Source organism: Trichechus manatus, unplaced genomic scaffold, assembly GCF_000243295.1.
Source record: "Trichechus manatus latirostris isolate Lorelei unplaced genomic scaffold, TriManLat1.0 scaffold00053, whole genome shotgun sequence".
Lineage (NCBI taxonomy): Eukaryota > Metazoa > Chordata > Mammalia > Sirenia > Trichechidae > Trichechus > Trichechus manatus.
This window is the reverse complement of record NW_004443989.1, coordinates 9,865,026-9,874,197: the sequence shown is the minus strand read 5'-3', so window position 1 is coordinate 9,874,197 and position 9,172 is coordinate 9,865,026.

The following is a 9,172-nucleotide window of genomic DNA, read 5'->3' as shown; positions in this document are numbered from 1 at the left end:
CTTCCTCCTTCGAATCCCGGACAGTTTGTTTATTTGTGGACTGATCTATTTACTCCTTCAACGCCTCAGAAAAATCGGATCCTCTTTTGCCCACTTCCGAGGAGGGGAACACCCCTTGCGACGAGCTAAATGATGGTCAGGATACTTCTGGAAGTTGTCAGTCCGGTTGGGTAGGGGAGGAGGATTTCAGATAAAACATCTGTATTTCAGGTTTTCTTTTTCCCTCCCATCCCTTCCATCAATCGCTTATTAGATTCCCCAGCAAAGGTTTTAGAGATTCCGCGCTTTGCTCTTCGCTTTGGGGAGGTTACTAGAAGACATTGTGAAAGTCTCATTCATTTTCAACAAAAGAACAGAGGACAAATATTTATGTGCATTATGAATAGTATTATTAATGTATTATCTCTTGATAAATTCAAAATCAAAGGGAAAGTACATAACAGGTTCCTATTACCTTGAATATTCTAAAACGCTCACTATATACTCTACGGGTGTTGTAGATTCTTTCTCTAACTTGATTCTTTAATTATTACTATTTTGTAACGAAGTAAAATAAAGCTGCCCAGCTCTCAGCTTACACGTGGACGGTTTGAGCTTTTTTTCCCCAACTCCCACCGGCGCTTTATTATATTTAAATGGATCTAGGATTTTCACATCAATCCTAAAAATAAATAAATAAAAAGGACTTTGGCAGAAGTACCTTTTTCCTGGAGGCACCCCGAGTTCTTCTCGCATTTTTACTGGAAATGCAAACTATTGATCAAGAAACACTCCTCAGTCTGTGGGATTCCTGAAGGAATATTATTTACTTTGCTTTTACGAGGTGTTTTTCAAAAAACTAGCTTTATCACACTATAAGACAAAACCCCAAATAGCTAAAGACCATGAAGAATAAATTCCAAAATGGTAGTTTCTGCCTGACTTTGTATTTACAAGAATGTCCAGATTTAAACCAATGTCATCGGAAAAGAGCGACGTTGCGCTGCCAAAAATAAATATCATTTGCCTCCCCTCCCATGAAGTGGAGGCCGTGGGGAGAAATCCTTATAATCAAGACAGAGAAGGCGAGAGACACTTTCCTTTGCCCCTGGAATTGGGTTTCTTTTCCACTCAGTGGGACTCCGGGAGAGATGTTTGTTCAGGTTATTAAAACAACACCTTCCAAGCACCTGGAGTTTGCAAAAACCGTATTTCCTATCTTTTCTTTAACTTGCCAGGGTATTTTGGATTGGGGGCTGCTAATTTCTTGCTGATCTCCCTGACCTGTTGCCAGTGAGCCGAAAGGGGAATCGGGCCCCAGAGGGCTCTGCGTGTTACTAAAATAATAAGCGATGATAAGGCAAAAGATATTCAAGTTCCTTTCCACCCCCACCTCATTACATTTCCCGCCCTAGCGTTGCTCTGCTACCGCACCTGGAGGCGCCTGGACGGACTCCGTGGGTATTGGCGCCATCTAGAGGGCATCGGGGAAATACTCTGACGAAAACAAAACAACAACAACCAAAGAAAAAAAAAAAAAAATACCCCGACCCATCCTGGTTAAAATGGAGGTGCTGACACCTTATGGATAGATCTTGGAATTGCATGGCAGGACTCAAGCCTTCAAGAATCTTCTGTAAGTGAGAGAGAAGGTAAATAAACTGTGTGCGACACGTCGGTTAAGAAAAAAAACGCACACACACATACACATAAAAACATTTTCCATAGCTTTGCAACGTGTCAACAACGTGATCTGCTGGGAAACAGAAATGTCTTTGAAGTTGCTTGGGGAGCAAGAAAGCTTCTGTAGGAAAACTCGCTGAGGTTTTGAGCAAATAAAATCTGTGCCTCTCAGGTGGCTAGAAGTCTGGATTTATTTTTTTTTCTCCCAGGGTTATTGAACAAATTGCCCATCACAGTCTTCCCACCGGAGCTGTCTTCCTGACGGAGGAGCAGCGTGAATTTCTGGGAACCGATCAGAAAGCTGTTTGTGCTGAATGTGTGGGGTTGGTTGGCTTTGATGAGAGGGAGACTTTCAGACGGGTCTCACAGCTAACATCTGCTTTTGAGGCACAACAGAGAACTCAAAGAGGGGCCTCGTGAAGGGACTTTTGTTTCTTCTCTCACTATGTTCGGTTGATCAATCTCAATATCCTGCAAACATTGCTCTTCTAAGGCTCATAAATGCCTTAGGTATTAGGGAAAGAGACGAAGTCTAAGAGCAGTGCCTTGGGCTTCTAAAAGCTGCTTGGGAATTCCTGGGTTGCACAAATGGTTAAGCGCTTGACTACTAGCTGAAAGGTTGGCAGTTTGAACCCATCCCATCCAGAGGCACCTCGGAGAATAGGCCTGGCTATCTGCTTCCAAAAGCTCCCAGCCTTGAAAACCCTGTGGAGCAGTTCTACTCCGCACACATTGGGTCACCATGAGTCAGAATCAACTCGAAGGCAGCTAACAACCACCACCACTACCACCAACATCAACAAGCACATAAGCTACTTGGGATATGATGAACTCTTGGGCTAAACAGTCAATGTTACTTCTTAAAAATCAACTGTGATCCATCTTCTAGAAATGATCTTTTCCAGGACAAAAAACTTGTCGCTGATGAAAACTGCCCAAGCGCATTTTACTGAGCATGCCCTTTCTAGGGAATTAAAGTAATATGGCATCCTTCGCAAATGGCAGTGCCTTGAATGACAAAACAAAAACAAACAAACAAGACAGTTCTTGATTAAAAGAGATTAAAGAAGCTGTACAGCTAAATGCAATACTTGATCTTAGATGGAGGAATACAAAATCTTACAAAGGACAGGTTTGGGAGTATTTGGAGAACATTGAATCCAGAGTGCATATTAGATAATAATCTGGTATGGAGGTTAAAATTCTTGAGTGTGATAATTATATGTGCCAAGTAACAGCACGTCCTTGTTTTAAGGAGATGCATGTCAAAATATTTAGGGCTGATACTCATCAACTCTGCAACTTTAAAGATTCCACCAGAGGTGGGGGAAGGAGAGAAAAAAAATAAGGCAAATGTAGCCAAGTGAGAACAATCGCTGAATTGATGGAATGTGGGTATTTGTTGTACTATTATTGCAACTCTTCTGTAGGTATGCAATTTTGCAAAATAAAAAAAGAAAGAGAGATGAAAAGGATTGGGAGAAAAATACTTTTGTTATTCTGAAAATAAAAAAGGGGTGTGACACCAAGCAAACTCATTTCTATGGGAGGAATTTCAAAGCCTAATGTAGACATTTAGTGAGGGCTTAACTAGGGCTCAGTGCCCTGTCTCCTTCTCTTCCAAGAATTTCTGAAAAACAGCCATCAACAGCCATGAGGTTTATACAATAACTTCTAGTGGTTAAAAGACAAAAACAAAACAAAATCAGAAAGCTGATTCTCAAAGAAGCTTATCTGTTTTACAACTCAGGCACTGCCACAATGAATATAATTAAAGACACGAGAAACTCAAGAGAGTGATGTAGATGTTTCTAAAACGTGATATTAAATATATAGTATATTAAATAGATAATATTTCTTTTTAAAGAGAGGTAATTATATGCTTCTCCGTGCAGCCTGTTTCATACATGTCACATATAGTTGCCCTTATCCAGATTGCTATGTAATTGATGTGCTTACATGCTGTATTAGTCAGTTTAGGCTAGCTTAGGCTGCAGTAACAAACGTTCCAAGGCTCAGTGGCTTAATCCTGCGCTGGCTCATCAAAGTCATGCAGGATCCTTGGTTTTTGAAAGCTTCCTGTCATCACCTGCTTCCACAGGCATCCTGCACTGGGAATGAAGTGTTCTAGCCGGAAAGTGACAAACATCGCTTCCATTCACAACTCACTGTCCAGAACTGATCACATGGCCCTGACACTCCCCAAGGGGACAGGAAGTTCAGTCTCCCTGGCACCCAAGCAGCCAGGGAACCAATATTTGTTTAGCAGCCTAATGACAGCCACTACATCCCCCTTTCCAGGCAAGTGGCAACTGTGTCTTACTCCTGTCTGCAGCCCCAGTGCCTTTCGCAATACTACAGCACATAGTAGGTGCACACGTGTTTGCTAAATGAATGTGTGACTACTTCCAAGATTATTCTTCCTAATTTATAAGGGAAATTGTAATGCATGCATACTATGTGCCAAGTTGTTTTGCTGTAATGTCTCATTTAACCCTCTTTTGGGGTAGCCAAAATTAATTAATATCCTCATTTTGCAGGTGAGGAAACTGAAGGCTATGGATGTTAAATAACTAGCCCATGGTCTTGCAGCTGCCATGGGATGGAATTGGAATCTCGTTATCCATCGCTTTGCTGTCTTTTAAGATTAGGGCTAGGCCTTGGAAATTAGAGGAGCCTCAAAATGCTGAAATAGAAACCTCTACATAAATAAAGGTAGTATATACAGAAACTTATATATATAGTTCCATAAATATATATACACAGTCAATAGTGTATGCATGAAGGCATGACTTCTGCATACACATAATTCATAAGTCTACGATATTTTAGCTTTTTATATCACCGGTTTGAAACCCTGTAATTAACCCTATGGGGTAAATGGACTCATTATCAATCCCAAAAGGCGGACTTCTCCCTGGGAGGTGCAGAGAGGGCTTCAGTTGTTCCGGCAAGTGGGGCCAAGAAAGCAGTAAGGAGACTGTTTGCCTCTGGTGGAATTTGCAGCCTATGGGGTGGGTGTTCTGTGCCCTGGTGATTGAGCCAGATTGGGATGCCACAAATCGGGCAGCTCCATCAGCATTTCAAAGTGGCCACCAGGTGTAGTAGTGAGGCCCCATGGGACATTTAAAGGACTGAACAAGTCACGTGCCCAGAGCGACTCTCCAGGGAGTAGGACCCGCACTGGAATGGGATTCTTGTCATCTAGTAGGCATCTGATGAAAGCCAAGAACGCTCTTCCCCCGAACATGAACCATGTAGTTCCACAGAGAATTTCCAATGTCAGCCCAGCCCAGCCCAGGCCTCTGCAGGGCCTCTGCAGGGTGCTTCCCAGGGTGCCTTACTCTCTGGGGCATCTTCATTTAGCTCTTAGCTCCTTTGCCTCCTCCTTGAGAGCCCCCGCCCGACCACCCACCTGCCTCCTCTCCCTCCTCCACCTCCACCCTCATTTCCTATTTCATTTCCTCCGCTGCACTGGCCACCTGTCCAATATGATCTTATTTGCTCTTCTGTTTGTCATCTGCCCTCTGCATACCAGAATAAGTGCACCAGGAAGCAGGCAGGGCCCTGGTCTGGCTCACCCACTGCCAAATCCCAGCACCCACAGCTGTGCCTGGTCCAGACTCCAAGCTCAGTTATTGTAAATTGAACAATGGGTGTCACCTGGGGGGTGAGCCCCTCCTATTCACCCGATTGGTAAAGGAGGGATCCCCCACCCTAAATAGTACAAGATAGTTGAACATATGCCACCTGACACTGGACAGATGAGAGTGACAGCAGTTAATCACCTGTGCTCACAGCCTGGAGGAGGACACCACACCACACAGGGCCATACGGGGGCAGAATGAACCAGCAGGAGCCATGGGAGGCAGACTTTCTAGTAACAAGAGGGTAGGGTGCCTATGGGAGATGTGACTGGCCTATTCGAATAGTTTCTTGGGCTGATAGCGAGGCTGAGGACTGGATGGGGTGCAGCTGGCCCAGTTGATAGAGGAACTGGCCGAGTAAGGAGCCTTTCCCACTGGGTTGGAGGCATATTTGGTGAGAGCAGGGGAACTCAGGGTAAGGACTTTTAGGGGTCCTGTGAGGCTCAGACAGAGTCCTTGGGTGGCACAAATGGTTAGGTGCTTGACTATTAGCCAAAAGGTTGACAGCTCAAACCCACCCAGAGGCACCTTGAAAGACAGGCCTGGTGATCTACTCCCTACAGCCTGGAAAACTCCATGGAGCAGTTCTACTCTGCACATATGGGGTCGCATATGAATGTTGGATGGCAACTAACAACAATAATAACATGAGGCTCAGAGATAGCAAAGCAGCGCTTGAAATTTTAGGACTTACAACATACCCTTATAACCTCAGCACTTCAGTGTAGCACTTTAAGCCCAGAATTCAATCCAAACACTCACGGGGCTTAATTTAGGCAGACGCTGCATCAGGAAAGGGAGAGAATCAGCAAACATCCCTGTCATACTCATCTAGTGCTGCTATAACAGAAATACCACAAGTGGATGGCTTTAACAAAGAGAAATTTATTTTCTCACAGTGTAGTAGGCTACAAGTCCAAATCCAGGGCATCAGCTCCAAGGGAAGGCTTTCTCTGTCGGCTCTGGAGGAAGGTCCTTGTCATCAGTCTTCCCCTGGTCTGGGAGCATCTCAGCTCAGGAGCCTCAGGTCCAAAGGACATACTCTGCTCCCAGCACTGCTTTCTTGGTGGTGTGAGGTCCCCATGTCTCTCTGCTCGCTTCTGTCTTTTATATCTCAAGAGAGATTGGCTTAAGACAGTATCTAATCTTGTAGATCTCATCAATGTAACTGCCACTAATCCATCTTATTACATCATAGTGAGTTTACAACACATAGGGAAATCACATCAGATAATAAAACGGTAGATGATCATACAATACTGGGAATCATGACCCAGCCAAGTTGATAAACACATTTTTGGGGGGACATAATTCAATCCATGACAGCCCCCAACTACAGCAGGTGGGCAGCTGCCTTCAGAGCAGTTCACAGGCAAGGAAAGGCTGAAACTTCCTTTGTAAGCTAACACACACATGGCCCTCACCACATTCCAGGCACTGTGCCATACTCCTATTCACCCACTTAACCCTCACCAGCTAGTGCCAGCATTCCTGTTCTACAGATGGAGAAAGTAAGGCAAAGAGAAGGTCAGTACTCACTCAGTGTGATGGTTAAGGCTGTGTGTCAACTTGGCTGGGCCATGATTCTCGGTGGTTTGGCAGTTATGTTGTAGTTTGGCAGCTATGTAATGATGTAATCACTTCCATAATGAGATCTGATAAAATGTAATCACCTTCATGATGAGATCTGCTATCAGCAGCCAATCAGTTGAAAGGGATTTTCCTTGGGGGTGTGTCCTGGATCCAATATATGTGGACTTTCTGGCAAGGCTCATGGGCTTTTGCTCACTCTGGATCCTGCATCCGGCTTCTGTTCATTTGACCTCCAGTTCTTGGGACTTTAGCTAACAGCGTACCTGGCTGTCTTGGGATTCATCAACCTCTGCAGCCTGTACGCCAGTGGCCTACGAGCTTACCTGCCAATCTTGGGCTCATGAGCCCCTGCAGCTCTGTGAGTCAGGGGAAGCCTCCAGCCTGACCCCAAAGACTTGGAACTTTCCAGCCTCTACAACTGCATGAGCCATTTCCTTGATATAAGTCTGTCTCTCTCTATATAAACGTATATATGTAGAGAGAGAGCTTCACTAGTTTTGCTTCTCTAGAGAACCCAGCCTAAAATGCCCAGACTCACCCAGCTGGCGAGCTGCAGTCCCAGAATTAGAACCGGACAGGCCACATGCTCAGCTTCTCCGTGGCAGTGCTTGCTTTGTCCATATGACCACCAGGCACAGGAGGAAAGGCTAGGGCCTGAGCAGCCATGAAGATTCAGAAAGGCGATGCTGAGGAGCAACGGACGTTTCTGGGGGAAGTTGGCCATGAGGCTGGGCCTTGACACCTGGGTAAAGAGAAAACTTTGTGCTCAATCATCATTCTTTCTCCCTGACACTTTGGGCTGCCAGATTTCTCGACTAAAAATACAGGATGCCCACACATTGCATGGCACATACTTATACCAAAAAATTATTCCCTGTTTATCTGCAATTCAAATTTAACTGGAAATCCTGTATTTAGTCTGGCAACCCTGAACTTGGGGGAAGAAACAGTTCTTCAAACACCTCTGGAGGTATTAGCCTTTTAAAGTTTCTTACAGTTAATAAGTGTTAGTTGCAGCTTCAAATAGCTATGCGTTGTTAAAGTTCACAATAAACGGGCGTATACCAGGAGAATGTCTTTACTCGTCTTTGCGACAGTGCCGTGCCAGGGATGAGAAATATCAAAAGAATTACTCACAGCTTGAAATGTGGAAGAAATTATACTGATTTTTAAAGAGCCTCCGCCTCATACATGTACATGGCTAAAAATCCCAATACCACAGAGAACCTTCGCATGAGAAGAGTGTTTTCTGGCCACATCCTCCCTGCTCACATCTAGCTCATTTAACTATTCCTTCTGGCATTACCAGCATATCTTGAAAAAATACACTCTTGCTATTTCTTGACTTGGCAAGCAGAGATGTGATGGACTGGCTTCCTGCTGAGTATTTAAAGATGGTAATAAGTTTGCTTAGAAGAAATTGGCTGGTTCCCTTTGACAGAGGAACGTTTTCAAACACGACCCGAGTGTTCCCGGCTATCCCCGTTGTGTAATAGTCAAACAGTGTGCACATTTCAATTAGCATGTGAGTTCACCTGAGGGTGCAAGGGTATTTTGTAGGCGTTACCCAGCCCTCCCTTCTCCTCTTGGCCAGCCTCCTAATAGGGATTTTGTTTTTTTTAGTTTCTCTGCTGGCTCACTTTAAGTAGTAGTTGTTGTTACGTGCCATTGAGTCGATTCTGAATTTTAGTGACCCTCTGTGACAGAGTAGAACTGCCCCCAGAGAGTCTCCGAGAAGGTCCTTATCATCAGTCTTCCCTTGGTCTAGACTGTAATCTTACAGGAGCAGATTGCCAGGTCTTTCTCCCTCAGAGTGGCTGGTGGGTTTGAACCACCAACCTTTTGGTTAGCAGCTGAGCACTTAACCATTGCACCACCAGGGTTTCTTCTTTAAGTAGTACATCATCACTTTTATTTCTCCACTTATCACCTACCCACCATGTCGGTGATTCCCCATTTTGTTAGAGATTAATGCCCCAACCTTCCCTTCTTTTTTTTTTTTATTATTTAAGTTTTTAAATTTTTTCCCATACAAAAATTTATACATACATTGTTATGTGACTCCAATTGCTCTCCCCTTACTGTGATAGCACACTCCTTTCCACCCCTGATTCCCCATGTCCATTCAGCCAGCTCCTAACCCTCTCTGCCTTCCCATCTCACCTCCGGACAGAAGCTGCCCATTTAGACTCTTGTATCTACTTGAGCTAAGAGGCACACTCCTCACGAGTATCACTTTATGTCCCACAGTCCAGTCCAATCCCTGTCTG